The sequence below is a fragment of the Nanorana parkeri genome, unplaced genomic scaffold, assembly GCF_000935625.1.
Source record: "Nanorana parkeri isolate BGI_ZX_2015 unplaced genomic scaffold, ASM93562v1 scaffold504, whole genome shotgun sequence".
Lineage (NCBI taxonomy): Eukaryota > Metazoa > Chordata > Amphibia > Anura > Dicroglossidae > Nanorana > Nanorana parkeri.
The window spans coordinates 880,534-897,577 of NW_017306772.1; the positions used below are offsets into that span (position 1 = coordinate 880,534).

At 40.8% G+C, this 17,044-nt stretch overlaps 1 long non-coding RNA gene across 1 annotated transcript in view; it reads right to left on the reverse strand.

The window, feature by feature from the left end:
• The window catches only part of LOC108790807, a 23,873-nt gene extending 7,852 nt beyond the window's left edge, over positions 1 to 16,021 (reverse strand). Inside the window, exons 1-3 of the long non-coding RNA XR_001941464.1 lie at positions 16,012 to 16,021; positions 9,924 to 9,929; positions 4,513 to 4,518 (exon numbers count right to left, since the gene is read on the reverse strand). This is a non-coding gene — a long non-coding RNA (uncharacterized LOC108790807). The remainder of the gene's footprint in view (positions 1 to 4,512; positions 4,519 to 9,923; positions 9,930 to 16,011) is intronic.
• Between the last annotated feature and the right edge of the window lie 1,023 nt (positions 16,022 to 17,044).

Sequence of the window (17,044 nt, forward strand, 5' to 3'; positions counted from 1 at the left end):
GCACAGTTCACATCCACAAAAACATCCCTACAAATCCAAAGAAAGTATAGATGTATTCATGGGCCTTGCAGCAGAGAAAAGTAAAAAAATTAGCATTTTATTTGGAGGGTCATTCACAAAGCTGCCATAGGCAGCCGAGTGAATAACATACCCGAAATGAAGTGAGCTGAACGTTGTTCGGCTATTCACTTCAGGCTTGTACCTCTATGGTACCGAGCAGAATAGAAAAACAGTTTTAAAAAGTAGGGGAAAAAAACGATTGGGCGGAGCTAGCAGTGACCGCTAGCTCTGCCCAACTGTTTTCTATTGGCCGGGACCAGCTGTCATTACAACGAGAGCTTGTCGGAGCCGGCGGTGGTATGTAAGCCGGCTCTGCTGAGTTCTCATGGTACTGACAGATCGGCGTCCCCTGGTTACCCAGTAACCAGGGGACGCTGAACTGTCAGTACCATGAGAGCTCAGCAGAGTTGGCTTTCATATCACCGACAAGCTCTCATTGTAATGACAGATCAGCGTCCTTGGTAACCAGAGGACGCTAATCCTATCTGCAAGTGGCCGGAGCCAGCTGTGAGATGACAGCTGTCAGTAGCAGGCTGTCGGCCGGCAAGCTTCTACTACTAAACAATTTCAGTTTTGTTTTTTTTATTAAATTGTACAGATAATAGGTCTAATCAAAGGTGGGGAAAACAATCAAGTGATTTATCTAGATCTGATTTTTATTTTTTACATCTCGAAAACCTGGCCTTTTTTATAGGGGTGTATAGATTAGATTTTTTTTTATTTTTTTACACCCTCTCTAAATGTATGTCTGTAATGGAAATGTACAGCCTACACCTGTATAGAAACACAGGTTTCACAGTGCATTGGTTTAGAGTATATAATCCTCATTTACTCCCTTGCTTTGATCTTGACAGAAATCTAGTGGGATTGTGAATTACTGTACCCTGATGCACTGTTATTATTTAGCAGTATTAAAGAGACGTTAAATGTAATAACAAAAGGCTGTGCTGTAAAAGTACTGTCAGCATCCTTCAGGTGTTCATTTAATTTGCATACTGTCAAAAATAAAATATTTTTTTCATTTTATATACCACTTTAAACATGGTTTGGGTAGACATAAAGATCATATTTTCCCTACATATTATTTTGGGTGTGCACACTACTGCAACGTGTAGTTTAAATGTGGCATATTCATTGTACATTAACCATTTACATGTGGCTTATTCATTGTACCCTAAACATGTGCAAGCTGTTTCTTAAGGTAGTGCTAAAGACAAGAAAAGTGGATTGGAAATGATAAAGTAGGGAGAAGATCAGCTAACTTTGCATGTACATGCTGATTGTGGAAATATGGGAAGCAGCTAGCTAAATTTATCCTCTAGCTGGGAGTTACCTCATTAGGCTAGAGCTAAAATTAAGATTTTTAGTAGCTCAGTTGCACAACGAATGGTGGCTTATGGAGTGATCTACACAAGTAGCATATAGTAATGCTCCATCTCTTATGATGATCCAATCATGTGCAATTGCTACAAGATGCTGTTGCTTATTAAGAGTGATATTCAACAGCTGTCCACATTCACAGTAAATGTAGGCATGAAATGTTAAAGACATATAGTTAAATGTCAGAGGAGCGAATTTCGAAAGATTCACTTTGCAGATGCATCCTTTATAAATATACATTACATAGTGACCAGCGGTTGGAGCTCTGGAGTCTTTTAACTTTAAGATCATTGCAGTTCTTACTCTATGCTGCAGTGCAATTTGATTCTCCATTCAGCTCCAATATAGCCACTATTACACCACAACTGGTATGAATTGGAGGGTCTTTGTTCAAGAACCCCCAAAATGATATTAAAGTAATAAATGCTTACCAATTTTTATCCTTACTGCATTCTCAGCATTAAGGAAAAACATGCCCCAGTACAATTACATTCTCCTTGGTGCCCAAACCCTTACATAGTTTCCCTGATCACTGCTGCCGGCTTCAGATCCACCGTCCGCTTCCACAAACTTCTGGATGGGGGAGTGCATGTCCTGTTCCCATCGCATGCACATTTACTAGGGACGGTACAGGCTCCATCTATTTTCAATTATGGGCTTGTAGGAGGCAGGAGTTGGGAAGTGGTTCTTTCTGTGAACGCAAGTAGACCGCTGTATTGCCAGAGAGTGTGCACGCAACGGTGGCTCCATGGGACACTAAGAAGAGAGAGCCACCCAAAGACGGGAACTAAGGAAGGGGGATGTCTCGGTAAAGAATCTGATAGCAGCCTTAAAAGATAAACAGACATGCAAATACGGTAAGTGCTGAAGTCTGCAGCACTACCGTATGTTTTTTAATTAGGGTGTAAAGTGTTTTATATACAGCTGTTAAATGTATTTTGAAAAACAGTGCTGTATAATAAATGGAATAATAAAAAAAAAAACTTATCATACAACACATACTGTAGAACAAGCATGGCCAGCATGGGATAAGGCACTTGGGATACCAGAAGCTAGATTATGGCATATAATGGGAAACTAGGCACATCCTCCAGCGAAGCAGGACCAGGATAAGGTGGATGGAGAAACACAATAGTGGCCAGAGAATAGTATGCTGGAATTGTGCAGCAGAGCAAGGCCCTTACCAAGCTGTAGCACCGAGGTGTATGAGATGCACAGGTAATCTGAAAAGTGGAGTAGCCCCAGACAACAATGTTTCACCTTTAGAGCCGATTCACACTTGTGGCAATGCGCGCTAAAACGTGTGAACGTGTGTTGCCAAAATGCATGGTAATGCAACTGCTCTACGTGCAATGTGTTTTGCGGTGCCATTCATTGAAAATAGCACCTAGTTGGATTGTACAGTAGAGCACAATGTATATACTGTGTGATGTGATGCACTGCGTTTTCAAAATAAGAGCATTCACTTTTTTTTTTTATTCTCTATGGTATGCTACCAGCCCATTCATAATGAATAGCCACAAAGAAGCACTTTGAAGGGAATGGTCCCCAAGTTTAGACCCGTTGGGAAAATGGAATGTGGTGGTTGCTGCTGTGGATAACAGCACTCTTCACATTACTTGCTGCATAAGCCCATATTATTTTCTCTGAAAATCTTATCAGTTGGCACTACATGCTCAATATACACACACTGGTATTCAGTACATCTTTGTAGTACCCATTAAGGGATACATTGTTGTGAGATATTGAGTATATGCATTATTTGTGAGCCTACATATACTCCCACCAGTTAATTCAGGACAAACAACCCTCAGCTCTTTTCAAGTGAGAAAGGCTTTTTTGAGATTTCGGACCTGAAGTATACAAGCAATGTATGAGGTCAAGTGTGTATTAACCTCCTTGGCGGTATTCCCGAGTTTGGCATCCGGGTTCTGTCTATTGCGAGCGTCTGCGTCGCAGGGGGGCGGAACCGGCGGGAATTTTTTGCTCCCTTTTTGTCTGTTAAATGTCAAACAAAACACTTTTAATTAGGGATGTTCAGATACCAGTGGCTATAATTGCCATTTTCATGAGAACTACCAGGGTTGCAGCTGGGACCTGGCTCTGGTGCTCCACCAATATAGTACTTGGTCCCTGAACATCCCTACTTTTAATGGTGTAAGTGAAACTCAAATTACCTGTTGATCCTGACAGATATCTTGTGTTTCCTGTACACTCTCTGCTCACTGTTAAGTTAGCATTGTTCCCAGCTATTTTTGTGGACTATAGAAAGCCTCCTACCCTATTCAATGGAGAAGAGAGGGATATGTTTTCGGTAGTCCAGTCTTAGGGAGACAACACTGCTCTAAAGAATACTGTACGATGAGTGAGCATAGTAACCTTAAGAAAAGAACAGTTTTGCTGGCAGGATCAACAGGTGAAAATAGGAAAAAAGTGGGGGGAAAAACGAATGCAGTCACTTCATCCAGGGACTGGCATGCCACAATATATATTAAATTTTTATTCTTGGGTTTAGATAAACTTTAGGACAGTCAGATTCTAGATCCCCATCCTAAAACTTTTAATATTTAGACACAGAGAGGCCATCTATCTATACATCATGAGAGTTGAATTTTGAAATTTGAATTCTTTTGAAGTACATGGGAAACTAATCTATTGTTACACAACTAATTCCCCTGTCACCTCTATAGAAACTTGGGAACCGGTTACTGTTTGAAGTCCAAGATGGTCATTGCAATTGACATACTGAATGAATTAGGGGGCTAATGGTTATTTCTGCTTCTGCACTAGATGGTTTTGTATAAAAACTAACTAGATTGTACATAGTCATGTAGAAAGTAATGAGATTGTAAAATTATACACACACTAAACAAATGCAATATCTCCTCTGTAAAATCATACTATACAGATATGCACAGGTCAGAAATGTATAACTATATGCAGGTTGTCAGCCACAATACTAAGAGAAAAAAGTTTTACACAAATGGACTTTTTTTCTTTTTATTAAATTGTCTTTGTTGCTTCAAAAAAAGGTTCTAATAAAATGTGCCTAGAAAAGAAACCTTGAAATACTTACCTCTGGTGATTTTTGCTGTCTTCAAAAGGCAGAATGTTTAACATTAGTTAGTTTGGGGGTGTCAGATGCCTGTGTCTCCTGCTGCACAGTTATGGTTCTCTCTGCTGGCCCTATGTCACTACTGGACACGGTAGTGATGTTGGGGCCCACAGGAGGTAACATTCAAGGTAGCTTGTGTGGGGTATAAAGGATCTGCTGTAGCATATAGCACTTAAAAAAGTGAAGTCTGGACCTCCAAATGGAGGAGTATGTATTCAGAGGCTTTTTTGCAGGCACAATTTATTAGATCATTTTTTTTGAACGGAATCCATGTAAGGGGTCTAATGTGTGGCCAAAATACTTTGCGTGATGAATTTGTACATCCATTCTGTGAGTCCCAACATCTTACCATGACATCTGCATGTAAGAAAAAACAGAAGAATGGCGCCTTCTTGTGAAATACTGATAATTTTATCCATATCTGTGAACCAGAGCAATGCTATTTGCTCTAAAGAAGAGGTACATCCCTTGAAACGCGTCAGAAGAACATTGCTCTGGTTCACAATTTGGTAGATCAGCCCAATGCCGACTTCTGTCCATCAGTCCAGATGGTTGTTCTGAAATTCTATGTAACAGACACCGCTTGTGAGTATTATTTTATTCTGTTTTATATGGATAAATAAACACGAGGAGAAGGCACTGTTCTGTTTTTTTCTCACATGTTTCCTGAGGCTTCCCAACCTTTTACAGAACAGCAGCCCCCTCTGTGCCATAATATTGATGTCCATCCCTAAATACTCCCTCCATTTGATGTTGTGAGACCCCCACTAAGCGCTGACAGATTGGAAAATACATCTTATAACATCTGCATGTCACAGCAGAAATCAAAATTTATCGGACAAGGCTCCAAATTTCCAATCATTCAGTTTTGGAGATTCCATGCTTTCATTTTCCTGTTGGTAGCTTTAAGAGTGCGACTTCCTGCTGTTGCGCTTCTGAAAAACAGAGTTGTAAAGAGTCTTTTGTTTTTTTTAGCACCTGTGGGCTTTGTGTGAGCTTGAACAAATATAGCCCTTCTTCTCTGACCTCTCTGGTGCTTATTCTAGTTAAGGAGCAAGTGTAGTTAATTCAAAATATAAGGTGTCGTGCTTACAGTAAATCTTTCAGTGAATGACTACCATACAATGTGCCATATGAAAGATCAACTTAAAACATCAAAGTATACATATAAACCAAAATCTGTGCAACATGTAATTATAACATTATACACTATATTGCCAAAAGTATTGGGACGCCGGCCTTTACACGCACATGAACTTTAATGGCATCCCAGTCTTAGTCCTTAGGGTTCAATATTGAGTTGGCCCACCCTTTGCAGTTATAACAGCTTCAACTCTTCTGGGAAGGCGTCCACAATGTTTAGTGGTGTGTCTATGGGAATGGCCTGGCTCGCAGTCCCCGCTCTAATTCATCCCAAAGGTGTTCTATCGGGTTGAGGTCAGGACTCTGTGTAACCCAGTCAAGTTCCTCCACCCCAAACTCACTCAGCCATGGACCTTGATTTGTGCACTGGTGCGCAGTCATGTTGGAACCGGAAGGGGCCATCCCCAAACTGTTCCCACAAAGTTGGGAGCATGAAATTGTCCAAAATGTCTTGGTATGCTGATGCCTTAAGAGTTCCCTTCACTGGAACTAAGGGGCCAAGCCCACCCCTGAAAAACAACCCCACACTCTAATCCCCCTCCTCCAAACTTTACACTTGGCACAATGTAGTCAGGCAAGTACTGTTCTGGCAACCGCCTAACCCATACACGTCCATCTGATTGCCAGAGAAGCGGGATTTGTGACTCCAGAGAACACGTCTCCACTTCTCTAGAGTCCAGTGGCGGCATGCTTTACACGACTGCACCTGACACTTTGCATTGCACTTGGTGCTGTAAGGCTTGGATGCTGCTGCTGGGCCATGAAAACCCATTCCATGAAGCTCTCTACGCACTGTTGTGCCAATCTGAAGGCCAGACGAAGTTTGGAGGTCTGTAGCTATTGACTCTGCAGACAGTTGGGGACTTCTGCACACTGTGCGCTTCAGCATGCACTGACCCCGCTCTGTCATTTTACGTGGCCTACCACTTCATGGCTGTATTGCTGTTGTTCCCACTTGCTTCCACTTTGTTATAATATCACTAACAGTTGACCGAGTAATATTTAGTAGCAAGGAAATTTCACGGATGGACTCTTTGCACAGGTGCAACCTATCACGGTACCACGCTTGAATTCACTGAGCTCCTGAGTGCGACCCATTCTTTCACAAATGTTTGTAGAAGCAGTCTGCATGCCTAGGTGCTTGATTTCATACACCTGTGGCCATGGTGGTGATTGGAACACCTGAATCCAATGATTTGGAGGGGTGTCCCAATACTTTTGGCAATATAGTGTATATGCACATCAAGTCTTTTTCAGTGAATATAAATTAATGCACAGCGCTAATCAATGCAAGTGAATACATGTGTATATACCAAATATCAATAAGTGACTACCATATGTGATCTAAAAATAAAAGTGTTATTCCTATACAGCGTATACCGCTAAATAAATATAAGTGGCAAGGATTAATCGTGAAACAAATTATGATTGTGTGAACAACCTATGAATAATGATAGAAGCAATTTTGTTCAAACCAAGAGAGGTTTTTTGAACAGGATGCAGCTAAAGAATGGGGTCAGAGAGTGGAATTGTAATGTAAAAAGGTTATGTTTATTGGATTTACAAAATAAAATAATTTTTCACATGAATCGACTGCACATTTAAATACCACTATCCCCACACCCTTTAAAAAATGGTCATTGCAATGATCCTTTCGTACAAATCCACACTCACACACAAACAGAGCTAGCTGAGAAATATTCTCTAGATCTTCAGGTGGTCCTCAATTATGAGGGAACAACGTTGGACTAAAGTGAAGGAGTGCAATATTGCATGTGTCAAATGCCTGGAAATTTCCTATTGAACTCGCTTGATATATTTCTCTTTTTCCTTGAAGTGTCTTTAAGTTATTAGTTAGTGGAGATTAAAGTCAATACGAGCTTTTAACTTGGATCCTGTAGACACCTTCTATGAACACAATGAGTGTTGCTACTATGGACACTTAATTGGTGACAACTTGTTTTATGCAAGGAAGCATAGGGATAGACCCGGTGAGTTGATATGCAGTATGCCGTTAAGTTATAATCACACCTGGCAAGCAAGACGCTTCCTGTGTAAAAGAACGCTGTGTAAAAGAAACTCGAGTAGGATTTACTCACGGCTACCTGGACTCTTTAAACCGGACGGTCAAACTCCCGAGACATATAGAACACTTAATTGGTGACAACTTGTTTTATGCAAGGAAGCATAGGGATAGACCCGGTGAGTTGATATGCAGTATGCCGTTAAGTTATAATCACACCTGGCGAGCAAGACGCTTCCCCTCTGTGTGTAAAAGAAACTCGAGTAGGATTTACTCACGGCTACCTGGACTCTTTAAACCGGACGGTCAAACTCCCGAGACATATAGGCACTTGATGTTTCAAATTCCAATTGTGCTTGCGTTGATGGTCACACAAGAAGCTCCAAGTAGACCTCCAAATCGTTTCTTTTAAGAGGAGCAAACGATTCCTAGAAAAGCCCCAGTTTGATCACAACTGTATCCAGGCTATTGGCATAGCAGATCCTTTTGTCCCGCTGTTCTGAATGACCACGCGGGTTGTTTTTCTTGTGCAGCAAGTGAGAGCCATTAAGTAGAGTGTGTGAACTCTCTATTAAATCGGGGTGAGGATCTCTGTGTACACCAACCCACTTGTTCTATGCAACCTATGAATAATGGTTTATAAATATCTCTGTGATCAGTTTAATAATGATAAAAAATGTCTATCTTCTTTTAAGGATGTCTTATTTTAAACTAAATGTTTATAAAACTATAAGTGACGTGATCTTCGTGCTTAATTTGTGAAAATTCCAAAACAAAAAATGTCTTTTTTTGTGTGAAAAATAAAACAATTATGCAATAATAAGAAAGTCTCTGTGATATTTATCAGTCCATTCCACGTGAGGAAACAAAGTGGTAAAATGTTCCAATTATTCAGTGATGTACACTTAGTCCTTATTCTGGGGAGTGTCTTGAGATCAATATCATTCCCCTCAAAGTGTGTACTCACCCCAGGTATCCGGCTGTAACAGACAGCCCCACACATTTGTATTTCCCAGAGCGGGATAGTTCGGTATGTTTTGCCGGCAATTTCTCCACACTCGATTCTTCAGTTAAAGCATGTCCATTCTCTCATGAAAAAAACGGAGAGAGGCCCTTCATAGTCTGGTTAAAGGTGGTTTATTCGTATATTTGAATTTTAAAACAAGAGGCATTAAAACAAGTCCGACCAGTTCGGCACCTTTCAGGTATGGTATGAGAAGACCCGCCCCTACGCGTTTCGTCACCAACTACGTCTTCAGGGTGACGTCTTCATGCTTAATTTTCACAAATTAAGCACGAAAATCACGTCACTTATAGTTTTATAAACATTTAGTTTAAAATAAGACATCCTTAAAAGAAGATAAGCACATTTTTTAACATTATTAAACTGATCACAGAGATATTTATAAACCATTATTCATAGCTTGTTCACACAATCATAATTTGTTTCACGATTAATCCTTGCCACTTATATTTATTTAGCGGTATACACTGTATAGGAATAACACTTTTATTTTTAGATCACATATGGTAGTCACTTATTGATATTTGGTATATACACATGTATTCACTTGCATTGATTAGCGCTGTGCATTAATTTATATTCATTTTGTTAGACCGTAAGGATCTATATCGCAGCAGCTTTAAATGTATACACTTCACTAATTTAATTGGTAGTGTTGTAGATTCATTGGAAATAGTAGCGCTGCCCATTCAGTTAAAACGAAGTCTTTTTCAGTGCTTGACAATCTGGAAAGCACTACGGTTTGTCTTTTATCTCCCTATGATGGGACTTGGAGAAGAAGAGGTGTGGAGCTCGGTATGATGTAGGGAGTCATTATGGAAGAAGAGTGCGGTCTCCATTAGCCCCCAGGGATCAAAGAAGGATCTTGTTGCCCCCTAGGGAAATCTGCCTAAAAGACCGTTTAAAATTTAAAGGCGTCATCAATAAGGTGAGCTCATTTCCACGTGATGACAGCCCAAATTTTATGATTACTTGTTACACAGATTTGGTTTATAGGTATATTTTGATGTTTTAAGCCAATAGTTTGTAAAGCACATTGTATAGTAGTCATTCACTGAAAGATTTACTGTAAGTGTGGCACCTTATATTTTTACTTAAAGTACTCATGGTGAACCTTGGTTCATTTAGTGCTCGCAGCTATTTGGGTTTTATTTTGATTTAGAGGTTTTTCGTGGAACTCTATACTTAATAGGTGTAGGTAATAAGGTGATCACTCAGCATATATGTATTTCTACTGTATAGTTATCTTTACTCTTTACCATCCTTGTCAAAAACCAATGCAATCTGTAAGTGACTACATTATAAATGGTGCACACAGTACCCAAAAGATGCTAAATATTATCTCTTCAAAGCCTTACAGACAGAAATCTCTTAATTGAAGCTCCTCAGTATGGGACATGTAATGTATATTCCCTTTAGGACAGCTATGAGTGCACATGGGAGCCTGTTGATCATTGTCAAACATCACTGTTCCAGACAGTTCTGATCTCTACTAATGAGTGGGACCAATCAATATGACATAGTGTTTACATGGAAGTTGTCAGCTTTGTTTATAATAACCATTACAACTAGCTGAGGCCACATCTGCCTGAACATAGCAGTTTGACTGTTTAATACTGTAAAGTTTAGATACAATTACAGTATTAAAAAGATACAAATGGCCATTTATTAGCATATAACATAAAAGGCTGTGTAATAAAACAGTGTAATAAACAAAAATGTATTTAACAATGTAAACCATATTAGGGAAGACAAATTAGTCACAGGGGTATACTTAGAAAGTAGTGAATGTAACATTCACTGCAAGTGAATCTTTCTGGTGCATGTGTTTTAAATTACAGTAGATGATTTGCCTGCAGTGAATGTTTTGTAATTATAAAATTCACTGCTTATAGCCAGATAATCTGATGCTGCTAAATTTAGTCTGGGCATCTATGCATCAACGATCTCTGGTCTCAACCGGGTTAATGATTGTTTCTACAAGCTGGTAGTCTTTTAATCTGTCAGCAACAGGAAAGGAGGTTGTGTGCAAAACATCACACTGGTATTGTTGCAAAATGCCTACTTCCTAATTTCTTTTTTTACACAGCTACTGTTTTCATGTTTCTTCAGTGAATATGCTAAATTGTATCTTCTGGAAAGGATCGTGGAATATGAAATTATAGTGTGGGATCAGGTAACACTCACTAGTACTGTACCTCACAGGTAAATGGCTGCCCATAATTTTACAAATTTACCACCTTGTATAACAGTTGGTTAAACAATGTGGCAAATCTGTCTTGATGTATGAAATAAGTTAAAGATGAGTCAGCAGGGTTGTACCCCTTACACCAGGTTATGTATCTTTGTACGCTGCCTTTGGGTATGAATGGTGCCAACCCTACCATGAACTTCAGTATTGTTTAGCTGCACTTTTTATTGGGAGTCGTTCATGCTGATGCTGGTTCAATTCTTTGTACTTCTGTGTTTTACAATTGTTCTGTGAAGTAGCTGTATGTTTGTCGAGCTTCAGTTTGCAGTCATAACTTCTCTTTGCCAAGACTACTTATTATCTACCTCCCAGCCAATTAGAAAAAAAAAAAAAAGTTGAGTAGAGTGACAGAGTTCAAAGATAAACTTATTTGGTTCAGATGGGGTCAAGCGTGTGTGGTGGCAACCAGGTGAGGAGTACAAAGACAAGTGTGTCTTGCCTACAGTCAAGCATGGTGGTGGGAGTGTCATGGTCTGGGGTTGCATGAGTTTTGCCGGCACTGGGGAGCTACAGTACATAGAAGGAAACATGAATGCCAACATGTACTGTGACATACTGAAGCAGAGCATGATCCCCTCCCTTCGGAGACTGGGCCGCAGGGCAGTATTCCAACATGATAGAACCCCCCAAACACAACTCCAAGACGACCACTGCCTTGTTAAAGAAGCTGAGGGTAAAGGTGATGGACTGGCCAAGCATGTCTGCAGACCTAAACCCTACTGAGCATCTGTGGAGCATCCACAAACAGAAGGTGGAGGAGCGCATGGTCTCTAACGTCCACCAGCTCCGTGATGTCGTCATGGAGGAGAGGAAGAGAACTCTAGTGGCAACCTGTGAAGCTCTGGTGAACTCCATGCCCAAGAGGGTTAAGGCAGTGCTGGAAAAAAATGGTGGCCACATAAAATATTGACACTTTGGGCCCAATTTGGACATTTTCACTTATTATTATATTATTATATTATTATACAGGATTTATATAGCGCCAACAGTTTGTGCAGCGCTTTACAATATAAGGAAGACATTACAATTACAATACAATTCAAGACAATATGGTGAGGAGGGCCCTGCCCCTGAGGGCTTACAATCTAACGGGAGGGGGAAGTGATGCGTGAGGAGGTAGCTGTGTGGGGATGACAGAACGGGGGAGACTCTGGTTGACAAGGGAGCTAGAGAGCGAGAGGTCTTGGGAGGAGCGTAGGGGACGTTTAGGGTGATACTTGGAGACAAGGTTTGAGATATAGACGGGGCAGAGTTGTGGATGGCTTTGTAAGTGGTTGTTAATATTTTGAATGTTATCCTTTGGGCGATTGGAAGCCAGTGCAGGGATTGACAGAGGGGGGTTGCAGAGACTGAACGGTGGGTTAGGTAATGGGTCTGGCAGCAGCATTTATGATAGACTGAAGAGGGGATAGCCTGTGTAGGCCAATGAGGAGGGAGTTACAGTAGTCAAGACGAGAGATAATAAGGGAGTGGATAAGCAGCTTTGTGGTTTCATTGGTGAGGAAGGGGCGTATTTTGGAGATGTTACGAAGGTGAAGGCGGCAGGATTTGGATAGTGATTGGATGTGGGGAAGAAAGGTGAGGTCCGAGTCACGGATGACACCCAGCACCACTTAGGGGTGTACTCACTTTTGTTGCCAGCGGTTTAGACATTAATGGCTGTGTGTTGAGTTATTTTGAGGGGACAGCAAATGTACATTGATATACAAGCTGTACACTCACTACTTTACATTGTAGCAAAGTGTAATTATTTCAGTGTCGTCACATGAAATGATATAATAAAATACTTACAAAAATGTGAGGGGTGTACTCACGCCTGTGAGATACACACACACACACACGCACACACACAACACACCGATCAGCCATAAAGTGAGAGGTGAATTGGATAACATTAATTATCTCGTTACAATGGCACCTTGTAGTGGGTGGGATATATTAGGCAGCAAGCAACCCCAAAACTCTAGCTCTTGTGGGAACCACCCAGTCTGCAGTTGTCAGGACCTACCAAAAGTGATCCAAGGAAGGACAACCAGTGAACCAGCGACAGGGTTATGGGTAGCCAAGGCTCATTGATGCACATGGGTAGCGGAGGCTGGCCCGTGCAGTCCAATGCAATAGATGAGCTACAGTGGCACAAATTGGTGAAAAATGTAATGCTGGCTCCAAAAGAAAGGTCAGTGAACACACAGTGCATTGTAGTTGTGCATTGATGTGTATGGGGTTGTGTAGCTGCAGACCGGTCAGGGTGCCAATGCTGATCTGTGTCCACTGGCAAAAGTGCCTACAATTTTGCATGTGAGCATCAGAACTGGATCATGGAGCAATGGAAGAAGGTGACCCAGTCTGATGATTCTGGTTTTCTTTTAAATCATGTGGATGGCCTGGTGTGTGTGTGTCACTTACCCGTGGAAGAGATGGCACCAGGATGTACTATGGGAAGAAAGAAAGCCAATGGAGGCAGTTTGATACTTTGCATAATGTTGTGCTGGGAAACCTTCGGTCCTACCATTCATGTGTATGTTATTCTGACATGTACCACATAGAGATCTTTATCCCTTGATGCATTGATCGTGTGTGCACGCAATCATAGCATCAAAATATGTGTTAATGTGTTTACATGAATTTAGAAGTTCAAATTTTTTGTTAGATGCACCTGACTTCTATTTTTTGATGGATAAAAGTAGATGCAAGGTGTGAATATACCCATTGAATATACCACATATCAAGGTGTGAATATACCACATCTAAAAGCATCACACATTGGGGGTGATTTACTAACCTAAACACACGCACGCACTAGGTGCGTGTGATTTTCACACAGCAAAACGTATTTATCAACCAAAAAGTCTCTAAAAGCATATTTCCACTAATGCCATATATGGAAAAATCATGCACATGATGCATATATAATGCTGCTTCACAGTTTAGACAAAAATGGTTAGCTCATGCATTTACATTCCTGCATTCATCAACGCAAGCAACACAACATAGAGCTAATTTACACAACATCACCTTGCAATTCATGCTTGGCTTTGCACAACACACCTGCTGGGTGTGTACACACTACAAAGGTGTTTAGATTCCACCCATAGATCATGCTGGGAGGGAACACACTACAGAGGTGTATACATGTTCGTGATGTGTTTATAAGGTTAGTAAATCAACCCCATTGTGTCAATGAAAACTAAAATGTAGAGGGATTTACATAGCTGTGGAGATCCTGACAAGTCAAGTGTTAAGCTAGGATCTCATGTCTTCATCAGGGGAAGTTTCTTAACTCTCCTAAAACATTTATATTGCAACTCATTGAGAATTTGTACAAGCCACACACATTACATTTGCAAGAAACCTTCATTTGTATTATTATGGAACATCTTATCAGTACAATATTAGGAGACTGGCTGTCTATGGCTCTCAACTTAATCTTCCAAGGACATTCCAACAACACATTCTGAGGACATTGTTTCTAATAACATCTTCTGCAAGGTCATTGTAGCAAGCAGACCTGTTATACTAACATTAGCCTATAAGCATTTAATATTGTCTTTTAACTTTTATTAAAACATATTTATTTTCACCTGTCGATCCTGTCAGTAACACACTTACTATCCTAGGGTGACAACACAACTCACTGTAATGTACCTATGGAGGAGCAGTGTTGTCACTCTAGGACAGGAACAAACATACCCTAACCCAACTGTTATAGGCAAATCTGATTCATTTTTTTTTAATCTTCTAAAAAATGGCCTATGTGGGGCTAGCTACAGTCTTGCATTAAGAGATTAGTGTTTCCATTTAAGCAAGGGTATATGAATTTTTGGGCCTAAGTTAACCAAACAAGCTGAAAACTATAGGTCAGTTGTGGAAATCTGTCCCTGTAATCTGTTTTGCTACACAGACCCTAAAATTATGAGAAAAATCAATTGGGAGAGACCTGGAAAATGAAGGTGCCATGGATGGAGAGGGCCCTTACTTCCTCTTCAGATTATCCGGGCCCCCATGATCTGAGATAAATAGGGATACCCTATGTGTTTATAAGTTCCAACATGGCTGTGAGTTCAGCGGCATTAAATAGTGAATTCCAGGTGGAAAAGTAGAACTTAAAGGAGAACTATGGGGTCAATGTTTTTCCCCATAGTTCTCCTTGGGGTAACGGGAGGACACAAACTAGCGTCCTCCCGTCACCCTAAGCTCAGTATACCGCGAGCTACAGCTCGCGGTATACTGAGACGGCGCACCTGGAGCGGATCCCGACTTAGATGACGGGATCCGCCCAGCTGCGTGAGTGACAGCTGGCTCTGCCTATCTAGAGGCAGAGCCAGCTGTACCCGCCCCCTCCCCCGTCCGTTCCGCCAGTCAGCGCTGGCAGATCGGAGCGGGGAGAGGGGAATCCAGCCCCTCCCCCTGTCACGGCAGAGAGCCGTGACAGGATCGAGAGGTGAGGGAACCCGGTATGTTTTCCCTCACTTTAACCAACCCTATTCATGCCTGAGCATTGTATTGGGGTATGGTTGGGCCCATCTTTAGCCACCAAGATTGACAAGATTTACTAGGTGTCACTTACTGTAGTTGGCACAGTATATTTGCAATTTGTGGGTGTCCGTACTTGTGCGCAGACAGGATGGGTCCTGTCTGCGTCCGAGAACGGACACCCGCACGGATGTGCGGATGTGAGTGTACGGCTGTGTACAGCCGCATACTCCCATAGAGAAGAACAATCACACGCAGCACCTGTCCTTCCTGGGAACGGCCCGGAACGGCCATGCACGCCGCACGGATCTGTAAGGGCCAGCTCTTATTAGTGTGAATGAGGCTTAAAGGGTGGTTATATGAAGAAATCTCTTTAGAGCATTTAATGACACTATCAGAGACTTGACGTATTTTGTTCCAAATTTCATTTAAACATTACATTTTAGAAATTAATGGAGTTTCCCAAGCAAAAAACACATTCTCTGAATTTCGTTCATTGGTGAAAAATGTTCCATTTTGCTCTCTCAATTTTTGGTCACTACAGTTGAAAATGATCATCAAATTGACCCTATTAACTAATAGTAAATCGAGAGATTGACTGACCGTGTGCTTTAGACAGCTAGCTCAGCTGTGCCCACAAGTTCAACCCTGATTTGGTCTTTGGAGCAGGTGCCCTTCCAATAATAGATCTTATTGTGCTTATTGGCAGTATCTGAAAATAGAATACTCAGAGAAAACTTGTATTAAGAGAAAGAGGTGAGCTGCTATACTGGTCCAGTGACTTCAATCCTTTGGGTCACCAAACTGCAGCAAAGATTCAGATGAGTTCTGACTCTGGTGCTTTCAGTCAATGATTTAGTATGAAAGTCAAAGAAAGGCAGCTGGCATGTTCAGATACAGGTTAGCAGTATAAACTTGAGTAAAGGTTCCCTTCAAACCCAAGATGTAATTCATGATTCCTCACGCAGTGTAGAATGGAACAGGGCTACAGTGTGAATTAACACAAAAAGAAATTGCAGTAAACAGTTAATCTGTATATGCTTTCAGACAAACGAGATTTGTCAAAACTGACTTTCTCATCTAGTGGTGACCTTTTCCTCTACATATCTGAAAATGTTACTTTCAGTGCATTATTCATTTATATTATGACTTAATAAATGTCACTGTCATTTGTACACTTGTCAGTTCAAATTGCCACAGACTTTACATTAGTACTTTCAGACACCCTAGTTATATTAAGAGAAGAATACAGGGAGTAAAGATGGTGTTTTAGTTCCCACCTTAGTTTCACGTTGATAATCATAATAATATAGTATAAGCATTATTTTAGTCGATTTGAGATAATGATTGTTTAGTTGAATGCAAAAATATAAGTTACAAAGGCCAATTTTTAAATAATCAGTATGGTGTGTTTTTGAATGATTAAGAAGTGCTTAGACTCATAGGGTGACACTTAAAGAAGGACTCAGGGCCGAATAAAACTTAACTCTTGCAGTGGGGCTGCAAGTGCTCGTTTTGGTCTAGGGTGTAAAATAAAAAAGAGATATGCACTTGAACCTTGGTCCCATCTGGCCT